The sequence below is a fragment of the Buteo buteo genome, chromosome 28 (genome assembly GCF_964188355.1).
Source record: "Buteo buteo chromosome 28, bButBut1.hap1.1, whole genome shotgun sequence".
Classification (NCBI taxonomy): Eukaryota; Metazoa; Chordata; class Aves; order Accipitriformes; family Accipitridae; genus Buteo; species Buteo buteo.
Genome location: NC_134198.1, coordinates 7,729,293 through 7,751,454, shown reverse-complemented (window position 1 = coordinate 7,751,454; position 22,162 = coordinate 7,729,293). Strand labels below are relative to the sequence as shown.

Here is a 22,162-nt window from a genome sequence, read left to right as displayed (position 1 = left end):
TGTGTTCAGATTTTGCCAATTTTTTTGAACTCCAATAGGACATACAGCAAGGGTTTCCCACAGTATATCTATAGCAAAAAAATATTCCCAAATATATATTTTTTCCTCTACAGTGGGGTTTCTCAGACACAGGGCCATGACTCCTGTCTAGGTGTGCAGAGAATGACAATGATCTTCTCCTTCTGTACCCTCCTTTCCGAGTCCTTTTCAGTTGGGTGTGCTGAATATGACTTTGAAAACATGGCTCTATAAATCACCTATAAACAAAATTTGGTGCGGTGATGCCCATTTGAATCAGTAGAGGGCCTGAAAAACTAATCTTATGAGATGTACGTTATTCATTCACTTCAAGAGGTGCCTTGAGCACTGTCCTCACATAGCAACAATGCTTAGTCAGGGTATATATACCCAGGGTACAGTTTCACATTACAGCTAAACTAAACTAAGGGCTTGCTTCCAGTAAAAGCAGGAGGTCTCAGTCCCTCTCTCGCCTACTCTGTTCCTTCCTCCCCTTGCCTCTGCTCCCAGCTGCTTGATCTTTTCCTCCTTTGCGTCACTCTGATACTCATCTGATCACACGGTAAGCTGCGTCAATCTACTAACCTTGCAAAAAGAAATAATTTGTTTGTTTGTTTTGCTAGATTTGTTTTCTGCAGTTTTAATTAATTAAATTGGCCCATCATGCCATCCACTGAGTGTTGGCTTGGGCTGGTGGGAGCCCACAGCTGGGCTCCAGCCCACAGTGTGTGTGGGGAGAGCAGGGCTGCAGCGGAGGGCAGAAGGACAGCCACCGAGGCAGCCAGGAGCCAGTACCTCTGTCACCACCACCCCCTAGGATGTAGCTGAAGGCAGAACTTTTGCAGCATTTGACATCGCTCTCAGCTTGGCTTTTGTTCTCCTCTCCCCTTGAGTTCCCCTTGAACTTGCTTGCTGATCTCTCCAGCTTTTCATTTCATGAGAGAGTTGATTGGATGACAACTGGATATGCAGCATGTACATTTGAAAAGATGCACGAGGGAGGGTCATAAACACTCTGCCCTTTGTATTTTTCTAAGGTAGTCGTAACTGTATCCTAGACCTCAGAAGACGTACCATGTAACACACTTGGAGACGCAGATGCCTTTAACTCCAGAGCGGGCAAGCACTCTGTGCAGTGCAAATTTTTGATCTGTGAATTTAAGAACTGAAACATTTTCAGGCAGGTTCACATTTCCTGAGCAAAACTCATTTAAATTCTCAGGGCTGATCTTAAACTGCAAGCAGACTCACTTAATTTGTTATGTGCCCACTAGCTATTGACAAAGATATTACTCACTGTTCTTGTCTTTCTTTTTTTCCAGAGAAATCTTCCTTATCTTCCTGTGTCTTTCACAAGTACTATTTTCCATAATCCATCAGATTTCATATTATCAGATTGTTTGAAGATGTATGTTCAGATTTCTTTGCTTGCTTAGCAGTGTGTAAACACTGGAGACCTCAGTTAGATTTATATGACAAAGGAAGTGACAGGATCTCTTTGACGAAGCTAAGCAAGAAGTCTGAAGTATTAGACTTCTGGAGGATGCAGGCTGAAATTAGTGGTTAGGACCTGTCCTTCACCAGTGGCACAGGGTGATTTATCCCTATACCCAATGTGTAAACTCAGGGGGGATCCTGAGGGCCTAAGTAACAGCCCTGTCCAAAATCTAAAGTTGATGTCTATCAAGAATTTTGCCCCAGATCTGAGAGTTGCCCTGACTCTTCTGCAGGATTATGTCACCTCATAGAAGATGTGATTCAAAATGGTGACTCACTAGGTCCTTCTCCTTAGTCCTGAGCGGAATTCACTATAAATTCTAGCTGATTATATGTACATATATAATATATATAAAAAAATACAGATAGGAAGTTATTAATAAATACAGAGAGGATTGTGGAGTTAATTGCAAGTTTAATTGTCTACTTGAAATTTGTAGGTATTTAAACAAAAGATTTGGGAGTAGAGATAGTTATGTTCTTCTTGCTGAAGACGGAAATACAAATTGCCACATCTCAGAGTAACTGGATTTACAGTTCTGGCAGTGGCATATCTTCTCTTACTTAGTGCTGTGGTTTAACCCCAGCCAGCAACTAAACACCACGCAGCCGCTCGCTCACTCCTCCCCCCCCACCGCAGTGGGATGGGGAGGAGAATTGAAAACAAGTAAAACTCCTGGGTTGAGATAAGAAAAGTTTAATAATTGAAATAAAAAAAAAAAAATTGTAATGAAAAGGAAGATAACAAAGAGAGAGTGAAATATAACACAAGAAAGATAAGTGATGCACAATGCAAGTGCTCACCACTCACTGACCAATGCCCAGTTAGTTCCCGAGCAGCGATCCACACCCCCTGCCCCGGCCAACTGCCCCTGGTCTATACACTGGACATGACATCATATGGTATGGAATATTCCTTTGGCCAGTTTGGGTCAGCTGTCCTGGCTGTGTCCACTCCCAACTTCTTGTGCTCCTTCAGCCTTCTTGCTGGCTGGGCATAAGAAGATGAAAAGTCCTTGTCTTAGTCTAAACACTGTTTAGCAACAACTGAAAACGTCAGTGTGTTATCAACATACTTCTCATACTAAATCCAAAACACAGCATTATACCAGCTACTAGAAAGAAAATTAACTCTATCCCAGCTGAAACCAGAACACTTAGGTGGGAGTTTTCTCTCGAGGCACTTTGTTACCGACCATGTGAGAAAAACTGCATCATCTGTACATCACTAGACTCGGTGCTCCTGGGTACTGTAGGTTTACTGACAGCACTACTGCAGGTAAGCAGTAAAATGTCCACCGTGTGGTATTATAGCATATTGCTATTGCCATACATATCTTTATTGCCATACAGCTGCTACTGCTCCTTCAGATGAAGCTATCCAACTGTTTGCCTGGCATCCTCTGCTACTGGGGTTGAAGTTTTCTAATACCATACAATTGCTTGCTAAAGAAACTGAAAACAGACCTTGAAATGTACTATTTTTCAAGTTAGGTTTTGAAACCCATATGATCAGCTGCTCTTCAGGGCCACTGCACACTCTTTTATGATGTAGCAATATGTTTTATAATATGAGGAAATATATTTTTAAATGTGAACAATTTATAGCATCACAAAACAAATTTATCATAACATTACTTGCTCTCAGAAGGTTTAATTTTCTTTGAAATAAGCTTGAAAAAAACCATTAGGAATCCTAGATGCTAGGTTGTGAAATTCCAGGAGCCATGGAAAATGTAGGAAAGGGTAAAAGAATGACTCTCCCTTTCTGGTATGGTCTGAGCCCACCAGATTGGTCTGCCTGTACAAAGGAGCTTAGAAAGGGTCAGATTTGGCCAGCTGGGAATCCCTGCTATACTGTCCATATGTTTTAACAGGTGGAAGGGTTGCTCAGTTCTTTGCTCTTCTGCTTGGAAGTGGGTGATATTTGGAGGAGCCCGGGGGTGCCCACTGGGCTGGACCAGTTCCAGCACTCTGAAGCTGCAACAGATAGGGTAAGACAGGCATTCACAAAGTCAATCTTTAACTCCTTTGCAGTGGGGAGAAATAGTTTCCTTCAGGGGGCATGGAGATCAGTTAAACTAGGCCCCTGCTCTCTATCTCTTTCCAGTAACTCTGCTGGGAACTCAGGGAAATAGCTTAATTGGCCCTCTCTGCTACACCGATATAAATAATAATAAAATTCATGTTCATTTGCTATACAGTTTGAGATGAAATTTCTACTAAAATGCATAAAAATCATATTCATCATTGTAGTTCTGTTTTCATGATTCATGCCCAATTCACTGAATAAAAGACATATGGGGGAAAGGGAGACAGAGGAGTGGAAATCAAGTTAATACTGAGGAAATGTGTCAAGTAAAGTCCTTGAAAACTCTCAAGGTCAACAACATGAAAAAGCACTCAGGAAACCTAACAAGGAAGCAAGTAAAAATGACCTAATATTTATGAGAAGCCAGATAGGAGAATATGGCTTTGCATTTGACCTACTGCTGTTTACATTTCCTGTAGTTTTAGTTTGCTGTACTTACTAATATGAAATTCTTGGAGCAAAGAAGCAACATAAATTTGCACCTCCATCTATGACAGGCAATAACTGCCATGCAAAACTGAAGGGAGAGTTCACACCCTAAGCATCTGAGGACAGTATTGCCAGGGGAACCTCTCAGGACTCATCACCATTCCTCAGACTGAGAGGAAATTACAAGCAAATATTCACTGGCAGGTGAATAGCAACAAAAAACTTAATAAATGTGAACTTCCTTAGCCCAGGTATGTTTAGGACTTCATGGTTATGTAAAGGACCTTTGCAAGAAATCATAACACACATTTAATATTTATAATATACCTATTGTATAACCAAGGAACTTTAAGCTGTAGAACAATGCTGTTACAGTTTCATTAGGGTTATGAAGTCAATAAGATCCATTTGTAACTCATTAAAAATGGAACACATTACCTTTCTTAGCACATTTTTCATCAGCTTCAAAAGAAATTAAAAAATCTGACAGAATTCTGAATTCCTAGTGATGCAAATTTGTACATCTGTTTTGAAGGAAATTTCAAAATTTTGAAAGCTTTCATGCAAAACCTGATCTATCACAACTCTATCAAAAAAAAAGAAGAAAATAATAAACCATGTGTCTTTAGTGACATTGATTTCCCCCCCCCCCTTGAAGAAAATATGGCAGCTGGCTGCCACAACTGTTACAGATCTGTCAGGATATGTAAACTGGGAACAACCAGAGAAAGAAAACAGCGACAAAAGGGATGCCTACAATTTCTGAGCATTTGAGCTGCTTCCGCATCTTCCTGGGCTTTGGGGCTCTTGCTGCACACTAAGGACTTGAGAAGCTCTGGGCTTCAGTTGTAAAGACAGTAAATGAGGCTCCTTGGATATGGAGGAATATCATTGCTGTCTATGCAGCCCTTGCAATCCTTGGTCTCCTTAGGCAAGAGGCTCACTAGCTTTTTCTAGTCCTCAGCAACCTCCAAAACAAACTTTTAGGAAACAAGGCAGATTTTAGATGGAAAAGCTGCCTGTATTTCAGAAGAGGTTTACACAAATATACAAGCTCCTATCTAACCATCTTTGTTTAAAAGCAATTTTCCAGGAAGAAGAAAATCCTGAAAGTACTAACCAGCTCTCTTCAGACTTATGACACTGCAGTTAGTTGGACTCCACTGAAACAGTGACTGAGCAGTCAGAGATAAAAATAAAATCCTGGTTCATACTTCATTCATGCTCACAGAGCAAGATTCAAGATATGCTGAGTAAGCAGTGTTTGAACGCTTAAAGTGGCTCTTTTATGTTATTTTTTATGAACTACTCCACTGATAATTAATATGACTATTAAATGAATGTCAGAAGCTGCAGTTGTTTAGGTCTTTGCCTTCATATCACAAAGGTGGACATTTGCAACAGTCTGTTCTCCAGATGAATTCTAGAGACCACTTAAAAACCCAGCTCATCTAAAGCAGTTCTTGCTTTTTATGTGGGAACGGCTGGGATGAACATGCAGTCTCTGCGCTATGCATCTTTGTTTCTACATAGCATTTGAAATCTAATATCTTATTGACCACTTCTGTCGGCTCTTTTCTTTTGGGGAAGAAATAACTGATCATTTCTCATGGAAAGTCCTTGCTATGGGAACTGTCACCTCCTCTGTAGCTCAGATTTGTAGCTTAGATAAAAGTCACATTTACTTACTCTAGGTTTTCCTTAGCCTGGGCAAACAGCCAAAGAAGAAAGAAAGATAGCACTAGGATGGTTTGGTTTGTGCCAGTTTTTGATAGTGGTTATTCTAGAGTCTCGATAACTGCAGAAGTCATCAACAGCACAATGGTCAGTGTGATAATAAAAAAACAAAATTGAAAGCCTATTTTTAGAGACTGCTTGGAGTTCACTTCGGGACAAAAAAGAGCTGGAAATCACTCTACAGCAACACATGTTATGTGATTGCACCAGTTGCGTAAAGGCTTTTAAGTGTAAATCTCTTTAAAGACTTTCCATATGGGGAAAATGTCAGTTGGGAGGACCTGGGTAAGTGTCATGGACCCTGTGGAATGTAGTCACGGACTTCATTTGGTGAGCTGGACAGCTTCCCAGCTATCAGCAATTCCACTGTGGCAGGAGTCAAGAAATGAAAGACAGAAGTTGCTATATTTGGTATAAGCCAAATGTAATCCGAGCCATTAGAGCAACAAGGGGGTCTTTACAGGGGTGATTTCTGTAGCTCCCAGACAAATAAGGGGCTTGAGATTCACCCAGAAGTTCTACCTCCGAGGTTCTCACCCTCCAGGTCAGGCAAGGTTTTTTAAATTGATCTAACAGATAGGCTTGAATATCGTCTCTTCCAACAGCAGATGGGCAGTCAAAGGCTGTTGGGCAACGAGTTTTCTGGCAGCAAAGAAGGATATACAAATTCTGGCTCAGAAATTCTTAGATAAAGTACAGGCTTCGGTAATTATCACTGAAGAGGTTGGAGGAACTAAAAGCAAGGACCATAATTCAGGCCAGCTTTAAAGAGATATCCAATCTCCAAAGAATTAATGATGTGTTTCATTTTTATTCCTTTTCACTGAAGTCATCTGCATAGTTTCATCCATTACACTGTGCCTGTACACTCTTTTACTAGCATTTTGATATAGTAAGCAGGTACAATTCTATCTGACCCTCAAATCTTCTTACCAACAGTCTCTAAGGACCTACATAGAATGAGGTATTAGGATATAATATATGGGACACTTTTCATATTAAACACAGAAATTCTCCACTTCCAAGATGGAAATATAACACAGCTTAGAAAACAATTTTATATGCAGAACATATTAAGTTTTGGCTATTACAGATCAACATATACCAGTGAAAGCAATGGAGCTACTCCAGTTAGCAGTAGTTAAGGAAAGTATTGCTTTTAAATTGAATATTTCTTTTTTAAGCATTACATGCATTTTACACCATGGTCCAGCAACCTGTGTATCTTCTGCCACTAACATGGCCCCATGTGCCATCTAGTGGAAAAGGTCAACCTTAAAAGATACTGTCAACCTGAGCTAGAAGGGTTTACAGTGGAAAATAAAAAGAACAAAAAAATACTAAGGAAATAGGGAATCTTTTTATCTGAAGAGCAGCACATTGCCAAGTGCAGATATATGATAAGTCAGTGGAGAAGGATCATATTTGACAACTTGGAATTAATAGGAAAATTATTTCCAGTATAAATAAACACCTTTGAATCTTTAACTGCATAGAGAGCAATACTGACTGAGGGACAGAAGAACTTGTTATTCTAAATCTAGTGGTTAGTCTTGATTCCAGAAAGGTCATATGGAGAAGGACGAGGATGCAAAGATAAAAGATAAAGGTAGGAAAAAAAAATATGAGTGGAACCCAGAATATGAATGATCTTGAAGGAAGTAGTAAAAGCAATTCTTAGAAACAATGTCAATTTTCCTATTGTCTGAAATGCAAATGTAGAAGAAAGCAGTGAAATATCAATGTAGCAAATTACAATAGCAATTATTTCATGCTTAAAAAATTTGGGTTCCATGTTTTTCTTTTTTCTTTCACTTTGTTGTCTCTCTCCAACTACTCTGCTCCAGAGATCTATTTTCTTTCTTTTTTCTCATTGTTGTAGAATACATCTCTTAAATCTTCCTTCTTTTCTTCAGAGTCTTTCCTCTCTTCTGGAGTTGCTTACAGCTGTTCTTCCTGATCCACTCTCCCTATCTTAGTCTCACTTTCTTCTAGTTTAGAATAAGACTGTGACTGTAGACCTAGTTTAACTGTTTTTTTCTCTGGACACTTAAGTCGTACCAGCAGTTCATACCATACTAGAAACACATGGGATGTTAGCAAGTACAGGCAAGTCAAGCAAGTCCTCTCAATGGAGCCAGGACATGGCAGCAGTGCCCTTAGCATCATATGCCGGGAGGAAAGTTTTACCTCCAGCTAAATCTTTTGTTCTGAGACCAGGCAGGCAAAAATTCATTGCTGCTTAAAGCAGAGAGAACTAAGATCCCCCGCAAATGACATTTTGGGCAAGATACCAGCGTGTCAAAGTTCAGCACATTCTCTATGACCTTGCATGCTTGAGTTTTAGATATAAGCTATTGGCACGGAGGAATATATTTGTGGAGGTAGTGGAATTAGCCCCATTAATAAAAACCATTTTTCCCATCCCATTTAACAATCTCAAGCCATTTGAATAACTTGGAGAAAAAAAAAGAGAAAAAAGGGTCAAAAAACCAAATGTGGGCCCTGACTCTCTTCCCACTTTGAACAGCCATGTGGATTCACTATAGGTGTTGCTGTTACAAATTCAGTAGCAAGGTCTCTCTCATTACTTTTAACATGCTACAAAAGTTGACCTGGAAAATGTAGGCAAAGGCAGGAAAAAGTGATTATTAGCAACATCTATCGCAGCAAACATATAGAGTATTTTGTGAGGTAAAGAATGTGTACTCCCCAGTCTAACAACATATCCCTGTCAAGTAAGTCTCAGCATTGCTGATAGCCTCAGAGGTGTGGGAACTTCTCAAAGAAAATATTCTCCAAAATCTTTCTCAGTGGAAAGTGTCAGTCAGCTGAAAGACGGGACTTGCTGACTCCCCTCGTCTTCTTTCTCTCCTAATGGATCTCTTCTCTGGCTAGATGAAGACATATCTATATGTCTTCATACACTAGCACCAAACAGACATTTGCAGAAAAATCTAGCATTATATTTCTTATCCTTCTGATCCAAGACAAGGCTTTAATCAACAAAGAATATCACAACATGAATGAATTTTTCTGGAAGAAAAAACGCTACTGGAAAGTGTAGAATTTAAGTTATTCTAACTGCATTGCTAAAGCATTTTTATATATTTTCTGGCCCTGCCACTCACTGCTTTAAAGGCCTAGTCCTCTTACGAGTGTACTTCAAATCTGTGAAGTGTGCATAGATACTGCAAACATAATCCTGAGCTGTGGAGGTTCAGTGAGTATCTGTGTGGTGGTATCCACTGGAAGAGCTGAGTGATGAGGAAGGGGGACTATGCAGTTAACTTCTCCAAGTGCATGTAGCACATTGGCTGGAGCTAATCAGGGAGCTAGACCTTCCTTCTTGCTCTCAACTAATTGTTCGTGAGTATGTTTTCTACTTGTGTATATATATATATATATATATCTCATACTTGTAGAGCTTTTCCAGGTTATTCCAAAAGTGTGTTCCCAAGAAAACATGCCCATAAAATATGGTGTATTCCTTTCCCCTTATAAAACATTGGTACATCATGCTAATTTCTAGTCCTAAAATCAGGGAAAACATAATACTACAACTGCCCGTGCTCATGAGAATGGGAAAGATGTTAGCCCACTCTGGGACCAAGAAAAAGCGTGAAATAAATCAGAAATATAACTAGATTAATTTAGGGCAGAGTAATTAAAAGATAAAATGCATGAATATTAGGTTATAAAATTATTGGCATGAATTTATTAAAACACACTTCAGCAGTCAGAGCAGAATAAAAGCTTATTTGCAACTGGTTGTAATGGGCTTGGAATCAGCTTTAGTATTAGAAGAAAGTTCAAATACAGTAGGAAGGAAATGTAATACAATAAAGCATTGACTCAGGGGGCTGATTGGGATAATGAAATGCATTTCAATGAATTCTGATGGGCAAAGTATTATTACAGCAGAGCTTATAAACAAGAGAGGAATAGATGAAATTTGCAACAATGGTACTATATTGTCACAGTGACTTTTATTACTAGAGAAATTATTTCAAAGTGTGAAAGGTACTGTACTTAGTGTTCTAATAACTAATCTAAAGTGACTATTTTACTGAGCTTTGTTGTTTATCAGCATCCAAAGTACAGACTCTGTGTCTACTCCTTGACAGAACTGCTAATGCTCTATTCATCTTGTCAGCTGTGAGTCTCCTCTGCATGCTAAGACCACAGAGCAGATATTCAGCACATCTATTAATATGAAATCCAGGGAGGCTGTGGAAGTTTGCTTTTTTGCCTGCTCTGTGGGGGCCTCCTGTGGCCTGAATTAGATGGCTCCTTCTCTTACGGCAAGGCAAAAATAACTCTTGACTTATGATTTCTGAAAACACCATGGCTAATGCAAAGATCACAGAACAGTGGTTTGCTACGTGTGTGTTTTGAAACATTACAAGTCACATTTTATGAACTTTTTATTTGTATATTATTCCCTTTATGCAAATAGATGCTTTTTTTTGTTGAAAAGTTCATCATTTTATAAACCCCAAAGTTGACTTGCCTCAAAATATTAATTAAAACCCCCAGATTTTAAAATTGTACAACTTTTTGACAGATTTCTTCTCCACTCAAACATGTAATCAAAACTTATTAGGAACTGAGGAACATGGAGCAACTGCATAATTTCTTTATTTTTCCAACTCTGCATTGATAATGTTACAACATTCCCTTAATCTTAGATACTTTTAGTTTGAAAGGAAAACTGTGAACTTTTTTAGGTTTGGAATATTGGTTAAGAATTTCTGTGACTGGTGCTGAAGAAAAGAGGGTAAGAGGGTAGGTGAGAAGATGATATGTAATATGTTCTTTGAATATATTTAAGGTAGCATTAAAATCATTTTGCATCTAATAAGGCTTAAGATGCCATCGATGGCTTGATTAATTGCAAACACTATCTCTTTTCCCACCATCATTTTTTTTTTCCTTAAACTGTATGTTCTGGATAGGATTATGCATATCTCTTTCAGGGTTATGCTTTGTTAGCACACAATATGTTTCAGGCATTACCACAGTATGTTTCCATACTACTATTTTGGTTGCAGCACATCTGATTTAAGATGTGTCTTTGCCAATTTCCCACTCACTGACAATTATTTCTGGTTCTTCTCCAAGAGGTTATCACACACACCCCTTACTTGTGCCAATTACACTGCTTGTGTGATCTGGGAATTTATATGTTTTTCAAAAAATACAGCCTTTATTATTTTTTGAGAAAGATGCATGCATAGATCTGATGGATGGTGCAGTCACACCGTTGAAGGGGCACAACCAAGGATCAGCGATCTCTTGCAGGAGATGAGGAATGAGCACCTCAAAGGTGAGGGGGAAACTCTTAAATCACGTCTGTTGCTGAAAGTGGACTCTCATTCATTAGTCCTAGTCTGTTTGCAGTTCATGAATGTGTGTCTTTCATAAGTTATTAAAAATCTTGCCCCACAACATGATTAGTAACACCTAATGACAGCTCATATTTTACCTGGGCAGACTGTGAAACATGCTGAGTTCATGCTCTCTGCAAGACATTTGCATCATATGTCTCATTCTTCTTTCTCACATCTGTTGAGGGCATATAACAGAAAGGGAACAGGAGCACTGGAGAAAGAGCACATGAGCTTCACAGCAGGGACCATTCCAACTGCCAACAAAATAAATCATATTACAGGAGGTAAACGCGAAGCCAATGAAAGTACCACTTGGGATGCTACTATGAGTAAAGAATTGTTTGCATGCATCCTGTTCACAGGCATTTCCATGTCTGGCAGCCACATCAAGGGAAAAACAAGCAGTATAATAACAGGTGTGACAGACCACAAAATGCTACATGCTATATCAAACTAGCCCAGAGTCTATAACTGAGGTTAGTCAATAATAGGCCATGCCTTCCCCATGTGGAGTGAAGAAGAGGAAGAAAAGGCCCATCTTGTTCCTGCCCAAGAAATATTATTCGTATTGTGTGTGAGAGCAAGGGTCATCCATTTCTCAGCTACAATCAGCCTTTGGAAAGTAGGAGACTCACACAGCAGGTAGCAGGTTTCAGCGATCACCATGCATCATGTGGGACTGGCTGTCAGTGGAACACAGGAAAGCAGAAGAAACAAGCATACAGGAAGGTCAGTTTGCTTCCTCACTCTCTTTAGTTTCTCCTTCCCACCCCCAAAGCCTTCCCTCCTGCCTGTTCAAGCCCTACATAGTGAATGTGCCAGAGCAAACCAGTGCAGTTCAAATGCATTCAATCAAACACAACTGGCCTAACAAATGGGGGACGTTCAGCAATCTAATACTCCTCTAAGGCAAAGCTTCACAACCAAAATAGGCTTTTGTCTTGTACAGCTACTTGATATATGCTCTAAGCAAGCAGAAGCTTTCTGTGTATTGGGAGGCAGTGTCTCCAGTGCTCACAAAAGTAGAATTGTCTGCATTCAGTCTTTCATCTGTGATAAACAGGCCTACATTATGTACTGTGCTCTGGGTTAATATATTTCTCTACACTAACTGGAGAGGAGCGATAGTTGTGAATGCAGGCTATCAATAACTCAGATAAAGCGGTTCTGCAGATGTACAGATGGAGAAGTCACAGCAAGAAGCTCCACTGACATTACCTTAGTGCCTACAGGCTCCAACCATGGGCCAAGGACCTGCTCTGCCAGAAGTCATCCCAGCTAGCGTCGGGTAATACCGTTGCCTAATACTGCTGTGGAATTGTCTCGATACACTCTCTAGTAATATCCTGCCTTTAGACAGGGGCCAAAGGTATTTCAAGGGGGCTGATGTGGGGATCTCTCCCCTTATTACCTCCTCCACAATGTAGGATGTCAGGACCTCTTCCTAGCAATCTCCCCATGGGGGATCTGCCCCTTCACACCTCCCTGCCTCGTTCTTCTCCCTGTGGGACTCCATGATGCCCCTTTACCTCACATCTGATCCAGCATTTACTAAAGAAAAATCTCAGCAGAAAGGGAACCTAATCTTTCTTCCCCACTGCTCTTTTCCTGTTATTGGATTTACCCTCCAGATATCACCACCACTTCACTCTGAGATGAGGAATAGGGAGCAGAAGATGCAGGAGCATGAGAGGGTTAGGTGAAGGGGGCCAGAGCAGCCCACAGAGCGCTGCGGCTATGGTAGTGCTATCGGCACCTTTAATTTCAGTATTGTCGGTATCACTGTCATTTAGAGCTGCAGCAATACCATCATAACAGTATATTGCCTGTCATCAATACGGACGGGGCAAAAAACAGCTTTGCAATACAAAACCTAAGTTTAGGTTATGAGTAACGCTCCACAGCCATAAGCATGCGGTCTGTTCCTCATAAATTAAGTTGTACTTTGTGTAAGATTCATGCTTGATTCTTCCTGAGAAAGCCCAGAGCTAGAGCCTTTCCAGGAACAAGGCAACACATTCTGTCAACAGAGGGAGATGTAAAAGTAGGGGGGGGGGGGGAATTGTAAATAGTCCAATGGCTAGAAGCATTAAGCACCACGTATTCCGCGGACGCTCGGGGAAACGCTTCTAAAACTTCGCCACTTGCCCCGCCACCGCTGAAACCCGGCACGCTTAGGCCGCAGCCGAACACCCGTCACCCTGAAAGAGCGTGGAGGCAGCACGGCTCGCCAGCCCCCCTGTCAGAGGAAGCCCGCCTTTTTCTCCTGCGCCTCCGCGCCGGGCCCTGCAGAGGGCGCCGGAAGACAGGCGCAGGGCCGGGCGCAGAGGCGGGCGCAGGGCCGGGCGCAGAGCAGGCCGGGCGCAGAGCTTCCCTCCGCCGCCGCCGCCGGCGGGATCCCCCCCCTCCGCCGGCGGTTTTCCCCCCTCCGCCGGCGGTTTTTTCCCCCCTCACCGGCTCCGCGTCCCCGCTGCCCGGCAGCTCCCCGCCGCCGTTCGGGGCTGGGGGTGCTCGCACCTGCCGCCGACATGGGTGGTGCGAGGGACCGACCAGCGATGATGCAACCTGTGGGGCGTGAGGCAGCAAGCGGCCGCCAGCGCCTCGGGCGAAATGCCGGCGAGGGCTGAGGTGCGGCCGCCCCGGTTGCTTTCTCCGCTTCAAAAAAAGCGTAAGAATGTGTTAAAGGGGTGGCGGAAGGCATCCTGCGCGCAGCTGGGCCGCCCTCTAGCTAAAAGGGCGGACGTAGAACTGTGGTGTCAGTCACTGCGGGTGCTTTTCTTGGAGGTTGGAAGCCTCGTGTTAAAGGAAACAAAGGAGTGATGCACTTGCAAAATGGTGTTATAGAACATCATGTCATTTTTTTTAATTTTTATTTTTTTACTTTAAGCTCCTGAAAACCTTCAAGACTAATTATTTTCTGCAAAGGCACAGGCAGAACAGTAACTCTATGCACTCAGCAAGGACCCCTTCATATACTTCCATGTCAAAACTATTAACAAAAAAACCCCAACACCAAAGAAAAAGGCTACCGTGGCAAGCACATCCCTCTCAAACCCTATGCTTTTCTTTCCTTTTTTTTTTTTTAACTGACACAGACTGTTCTTCTTTCCCAGCTGCTGGTCAAAGAAACCAGGCAGAAGGGGTTTCAATTTAACATCTCTGCCAACAGCTGGCACCCAACCAGCAGTCTGATTCAGCAAAGTGTTAAAGCGAAAGTTTCAGTGCTTTCCAGAAACAGGAGGGGCTTAGGCAAATGCTTGAAGTTAAATATGTCCGTAAGGGCTTTGCTGCATTTGAGACCACGGATGCACAGAAATGTCAGCCCTGGGCTTGCACCTCCATCTCAACAAGAGGGTTTTGGACCTGAGAGGACTATTACTGACGGAGCTTGGTACTTTACAGACCAGATCTGATAGGAACACTGCACGCTTGCATAAATGCACATCCTATAGGTTTCTTATCAGGGCTATGATAGTAATACCACAAGTGAAAGAAAAATTTTCTTCCTGTTTATTCAAAATGTTAATGGGACAGTTTTTAATATGAGAAAGAGAAACACCAGGAGAACCTGAGATTCCCTACTTCACCTCAGAGAGTCAAAATGTGTCTTTAATATGTTTTGGTGTTGTTCTTGAACATTATGGGGTTATGTAGGTTGGTTGTTATAGAGGCAGGGTGAAAAACTGGCAGCTTTCTGAAACTAATTTTCTATGAAAAATTGTTCTTAGATTCTGACAGGCTTTCAGCATTACCTCATTTTTCTGAAAGAAGAAGAAGAATCCTCTGTTTTAAAAGATGTGCCTCAGAATCAGGGGAGGAAAACTAGAGAATGAACCAGACGTTGATCTGATGAAGGTCAACAGATATGAACTACAGAGATACAAACATTCAGTGGAGTTGCACAAGCTAAGGATGGAGCTTGGCATCTTCAGGAAAGATTGGCAAGTACTGTTAGGTGTACCACAGTCACCACCCTAGCCCATCATTCTTCCTCTAAAATTGAAATAACCAAATGCTTTGTGTATGCCAGAGGGATTTGCTGGGGGAGGAAACATTTCTTTCTCTCTAGTAGCAAATGACACCCTTGAAAAACTGGGTAATTAATCAAGCCTGTATAGCTCTGATACTGTATCATAATAAGATTGATCGATCGCAGGGCGTACTCTGATGGAGACTGGTAGAAGAAATTAATTACTGACCTAGACTTATTAGGAAGTTCTGGTGTACTGTGTTTGGCAGTATATTGGGGAAGCCTGTCGCACATCACCTAGTGAAAAATGAAAAAAAATAGCCCCATAGGACAAAAAAAATATATATATAGACAAATAAATTGAATTATAGAGAGGATCAAGATCTAAAGTAAGACTTTTTTTTCCTGGCTCTAGAGAATGATGTAGGATATAGCAATTTGTTTAAATAAGGCACGACACTTTTTCAGACCTAGCTCTTAATAACTGAGAAGCTTAAATCATCAATATTTCCTAATCTTCCAGTAATTAATGGCATTCTAGAAAGCAGACCTTGAAGAACCATTTCCTGGAAAGATGTAGTGATTTTTTTAATTAAAAATTTGGTGGGATGAGAAGAGAGATTTAAAAACTGCTATGAAGAATGAAAGTGAGTAGCAACAAGGTGAAAAAAGGTTTTAGCACCATAATTGTCCTAAAATTAAGAGAGGTAAGATATAAAGAAAAAGAGAGACAATACTGCAGACATAAGATGAATTACAAGAGAGTCACCATGAAGAAAAAGGAGCTTTTCAGGTAACAAGCATCAAAAACATACACACGTTTAGCAATCAGCATCAACAGTGTGAATTTGTACTGTGGGAATATATCGTAAAAATAACACTAGCATAAGGTATTCTCCTACTGCCAGATCTGCTAAGCAACTAGGAACTTCATTCTGCACCAGCTGCAGCTTCCAAGTGGTCTACAAATGTGACATATGGTCTACAATACATAGATTGGTGCTTTAATACTATGGCTGCCCCCCACTGTACCTAAGTATGTAGGACATATGTTAGATTACATTACTTAATTGTGCATTACCTTGCATCTGTAGGCATTAATTTACAAACTTCTGATGCTTTTTTTTAATATAAAGGATAAAATTTTCTGAATTTTCTGTGAATCAAATCTTAGTTGCAGGCCTTATGTTGTTTTTAATGCATTGATCATGCGAATCCATATGCAGGTTTCTTTGCTTTGGCTGTTGCGTTATACTGGGATCTGTTCTGGGATGGGGTGGAAATGTTTCACTGGAATTAACAGAGGATTTCTAGGGGACTATACGTACACAAAATAAACTAAGGTCTAGACAAGAAAGAAAGAAACAACAGAACAGTGAAGAAGTCATGTCAAAACACACCGTCAATAGGCAATATTAAGTTTAGGGTGGCTCGTACATTAGGCTAATCTTTAGTAGGATACATTGATAGTTGCATAATAATTAAAGATTTGGTGAAAAGTTCTTAAAATCAGCAAAATTAGAAAGAAAGAATTGTTTTCTGACTAAAGAATTCCACAATTCTGTATGTTCCTCATAGTTTTGCTGTTTGGTGAACTCTTCATACTGAGATTTTTTAGGGTAGTAAGATAATTGCAGTCATGCCTGTATTTATTGATTGTATCTTTTAAATGTTAACAGATTATTCATCATTATGTAATTGTCCCTTCTTCTAAAACAAGTACCATAAAAACGTTTGACTGTGTTTTCACTGTACTTTTGTCCCAAAGATTTAAAATTTCATGGGACATTTACTGGACATTAATTTGTTCCACATACTGAAATGTTTGATTATTTAATTTTTGTAAAGGAATCCTTACTTTACGCCACAGAGTTAAAGTCTTCAAGTCTACATACTCCTTATTTTTTTGTGTCTCAGTGACTTCATAGTTTCCACTCTGATCATGTAGTCTCCTGGTAGGCAAAGGATTGGACTCAGCAGATGAAAATCTCTTGAAAAATAGCTTATCTTTTAAATTCCTTTATTATAGCCAAGTAATGGCTATATTAGTGTTCTTTAACATGTCTTTAAATGTGAGATTATCAGTATATTAATGTAAAAGTCCTCAGAATAGCTCCATCTAGGTTGGCTATTACTGCTGCAGAAAATCCAGTCTATGTTGGATGTGCCCTGGAAGAAAAGTCCATCTCTCCTCTCTCTCATCCATTTTTCTCTTCCATTTTTATGCTGAAACTCATCTGTTATTTGAAAAGAAAAAGGGGAATAGCAAATCTCAAAGCACTGAAACAAGAAAGTATATTTCCATTTACTCTGGTTATGTGATGTTTAGATTGCTATGAGGTATTTGGAGAGCCAGGTTATCTGTTCTAAAAAAAAATCCAGTCATTGTCCTTAAAATTTTAATTGCCATATGATTAGGTTTTGACAAAGTTTTATGTCCATTTTGCATTGTAACATGCTATCGTGCAACATGACAACATTGGAATAATCTAGCACATAAGAGCTAAAAGTGGTCAACAGTGTGTATGAATTTGGATCTAAACCTGCTACTGCTTGACATATTGATCTTAATTAATGGAGCCTGATAGGGTATTTTTATTTTCACAGCTAATTGCCTCTTGAATTGATAGGAAGAGATACCTTAACCCATAGATTTGCAGGAGTCTAGATGTACTCTGAAGGAAATTTCACTGCCTTCTTTTTTATAATCTATCCTAAACTGAAGTGGTTGTTTGGGAATGCGCATGGGGAGGGAGGGGGAACTGCTGTCAGAGACAGAGCACCAGCCTGTGCTTTAATCTGATCCAGTAAACATGTGCTTATAAAGCTATGAAATTATACTGGGTCATCTAGTAGCATGACATGAACAAAAGTAAAGAAAAGGAGGATTTTCATTTTTGACACACAAATTATTTTCGCCTACAATAAAGTAATTTGTCTGAGGCCATCTAGACAATCAGGGGCAGAAGGTAGGAGTTCTAGTTTGTTCTTCCATTATTAGACTTCTTTTTAGCCTTGTATAATTTCCCAAGATTCAACAGGACTCTTATTTTCTAGTTGGCCATTAAAGAAAATGGGGAGCAGCTAAGCAGTAATTTAGCAACATTTTATAATGCATGGAGCCATATGGAGACAACATGGTTCATACTTAAGAAAGCATGTACTTTCTGGTCATCAATATGAGAACTTCAGTTATGATTACTTGTGGGTCATGAGGTAGGACAGTAGGACAGTACACTGTCAAAACCCATTTTTATCTTTAATCTCTTAGTGTGATTTTTGTCTCTTTCTTAATGAAAGCTTTTGTATCAGTGCATTTATCTGCCTGTCTGTCTCAGGCCACAGTTGAGTAAGTTGAAATACAGCTCTTGGACTGGTGTTTCCAGTTGGAAGTTTTACAGGAACAATGACAGAAAGCTTAGTTCTTGTTAGGAAGTACAGTGGCTCAGCAGCACAGGTCATTTGAGGATGCTGATGCAGAAACATGGGATTAAATCAAATTGATATTTCCCCTTAATATCCTATCAGAATAATCTTCTTATCCCATATCATTAAACCACATAAGAACTTAAGATGACAGCTAAACACAATTAGAATTTCCTAGAGGATACAGCAGGGCATTGGAGTATGGCTCTAATTACATGTACAGGAATCATGTTCCTGTTCAAAAGGATTCTTTTCTCCAAGCGTCCTGCAGGGATTAAGCAATTCATACTAGAAAGCCATTGGTCTAACTCTCCCCTGTGCAACCGTGAGTCTTACTACACTTACGACAACGCAAAGTCACTACAGCTGAGGCCATGACATTGAAATATTATGGACATGACATAAAAAAATTAAAATTGGGAAAGAGGCATAATTTTCTAACACAATTAAAACTGACTTACTTTATATAAAATGAGTGACTACGGGAAGGGAGAGTAACTGCTTGGCTTTTCCAGCCTCCTCCTTTTTTAAGAAGTATGCACTACTCTTTACTGTATTTGCATTAGCCATTTTTGGAAAGAAAGGGACTGAAACTTTCTCCTATCCATTAAAATAAACATTATTATTATCCTGGATAGGGTACAAAGTTATGTTAAAAAGGAGATCCTTGAGGACATTGATAGGCTTAACAAGGTAATTTCCATGTTTAATTGTAAAGGTTGTTCAATCAGCAGTCAGAATATGCCTAGGCCACCACCAGCAATGTAGCAGGTATTTTAGTGTTTTGTTTCTTGTTTTTCAAACTGTGACTGTGTTTCTTTACATTAATGGGTTTAGACCAGACACAATAGTGTTGCATTGCTTTCTCGATTTGCCAGATAGTGCCAAATGTTGTATATGAACATCAGTCTAACTAAATGAAAATACATATTTCCTGTATGCATGTTGGTGATGATACCTATTTCACATCTTAGAAATTAGGAAAGTATTGATTCTTGTTATTATAATTTAGTTTTAATTCTGCTGATGACTACCTCAGTAAAAATGCTATTAATATTTTAAACTTTCCAAGCAATCTTCAAGAATGGTAAATGATTTCCAGAGAAAAGTGAAGGACACATAATTGAAGTAAAAAGCAGAAATTCCTCTATTGATTTTTTACTAGTTTAGGTTTATCACAATCTTAATCCCTTTGGTGTTCTGCTAACTTATTTCTAATCTCTCCTGCCACTTCACTCTTCTTCTCTCTCAGGGTCAGATCCAGTAGAAAACCCAGCATCTCTAAAGAGGGATTTAGATAGGATGAAGGTATCTGAGACCAAAACTTCAATCTAAAATCCCCCTTTACTCAGGTGCCACCTAATGATGGAGGCGCACCATCTCACTCAAGGTCTCACTGGAAAACTTTCCAGGAAAACTTTATTTTATGGAGTATTTGTGCGACTTACACATTTCAGAACCCACCAGCTAGTGAGGATTTATTCAGTTGCCTCAATCCAACTTCACCCAGAAGAGTACCAAAGCATCAGGCAGTATCTTAATTTGAGTGGTGGCAGAGGAGCAGAAAAGAGAGCAAGGAGGAATGTGACTTGGCATCGCAGAGCTCTGAGCTTTCTGCAGGGATCCTGGGTTCTGTTCAGGGATGACAGCTGCATTTTATGCAATGCCTGTTTAAAAGAATTTCTCAGTAAATCGTCTGCTGATTTGAATTTATTCTACTTTCATTTTTTTCCACATCCTGGGGAAGCGGGGGCTTAGCATTGGCTAAGCAGAAATTATGGCAGCCTTGGAACTCACGAAAGCAGTATTTATGGGCCAAAGTTTTCACAATAATTTCCAAAAAGAAAGGAAAAGGAAGTGTGCTTATTTAGATTTCATTGCTTCCAAGGCCTGATCTGCAGACCTGCTTGATCTGTAGCGGTGGGTATTTACTACTGTGGGTAATCCATACATGTGAAGACAGAAGATTTAGCTAGCCAGCAAAATAGGAGCTGTGTGGGTACCAGAGGGAAGCTGTGGGACACGTGAAATTGTGGGGAGCTGGTTGAATAGTCTAGCCACAGAAACGTCCCCATTGCTGAGATTTGGCAGGGACTCGGGGTCCCAATGGAGCTCTGCAGCCACTGATCCTGGGCCACCCCAGGGTCCACACCTAGTGTCTCTTACGACGAGAGAGCCTGCGTTTGAAGCCTGTTTTTACGGTGGAAAGCTCTGTCCGTAGTACGCAGAGCCTGTGCCATTAGGAGATTACTCATTTCCTCAAAGGCAGGAGCCACGTTTCCCTCCCAGTCTCCCTCAGCCCTGAGTGAGGGCAGCGAGGATGAGGTTTATTTATAATGAACCTCTCTCCCAGTGCAGCTCTGATGCTCATCCGTCAAACACTCGTGACAACTCGTTAGTGCTCTGTCCACCCAGAAGGTAAATTCATCCTCATCAGCAAGCGCTAAATGCCTGCCCGGGCCTAGTGGGTGTTGCCCAGACACGGTATCTGTTTCTGCTGCCTTTTCCTCTGGTTTATCAAGAGATGGCAGCAAAAAGCTATTTAACCTTTGATCTCAGTCCTCGGGGCCTCTATCGGTCAGGGAATCATGGCAGCCTCTACCCACCCACCCAACTCACCCTGCCAGGGCCACCTGCTATGCCGGGCAAACAGCCCGGTGCCTCGCCTGCCGCGTCCCTTCGGAGGGCGGTGGGAACGACAGCCAGGACCGGGCACCGTCGGGCACGTCCCACGCGCAGCGCTAACCGGCCTTTGGCTTTGGGGTCGTGGTGGTGGGAATTCCTGTTTTAGAAAGGGCCACAAAATATTCAGACTGTGCGTTGCTATCGTGATGCTACATCCAAGGTGAGGGACACAGGGAGGAACTTTCTGATTCACTGTGACAAGCTGACAATTCATTTGCTACAGTGACATTTGTGAGAGGGAAAGAATTGGTAACATAACATGTCAATAAAGACAGCTAGAAAAAATATTTTTAAATTAGACATGATTAGAAATATAGCACCTAGCTCTATTTCAAATATTCTTTAGTTTTCTTGCTAAAGAAAGGACTAATCGTAAAAATAATTGGACTTAAACTGTATTTTTAAAAAATTTGCGGTTGTCATTAGTGAATAGCAAAAGACCTCATTATTAAGTGTCGCAGGATGCTTTCAGAAACTGGTTTCAGATCAAGAAGCTAGAATCAGCTGCATTTAAAGTCAAGGCAAGCTCGGGGGGTTTCAGCGTCACTACTTACTCTTAAATGTCACTGAGGAGCTGTCAACAGGTATGAAAAAGCACCCAGCTGCTCAAGCCTCTTTCAGTTGGAGACAGAGAAAGAATGAAAGATATATGGAGGGAAACTTGGGGTTCTAGAGGATGCAAATAGCAATGTACCACATGAGATGGATCCACCTTCCTTTAATCTTCTTGTTCTGTTGCACTGTAATTGCATTTTAACCAAAAATGGGCCAAATTCCATTTTTATGTTCAGGAATGTGAATGGGGATTGTTTTTGCTGGCAAAATGGAGTCCCTCCATAGTGGTTAGTTTCAGTTTACCTGAGATTAGGATTTGGTCTCAGTAGAAATAGCAAGCAACAGCAAAATGAGATCTTT

At 40.6% G+C, this 22,162-nt stretch overlaps 1 long non-coding RNA gene across 1 annotated transcript in view; it reads left to right on the top strand.

The window, feature by feature from the left end:
* Positions 1–476: 476 nt before the first annotated feature.
* LOC142045480 (uncharacterized) overlaps positions 477–22,162 on the top strand; it is a 56,056-nt gene continuing 34,370 nt past the window's right edge. Inside the window, exon 1 of the long non-coding RNA XR_012654615.1 lies at positions 477–580. This is a non-coding gene — a long non-coding RNA (uncharacterized LOC142045480). The remainder of the gene's footprint in view (positions 581–22,162) is intronic.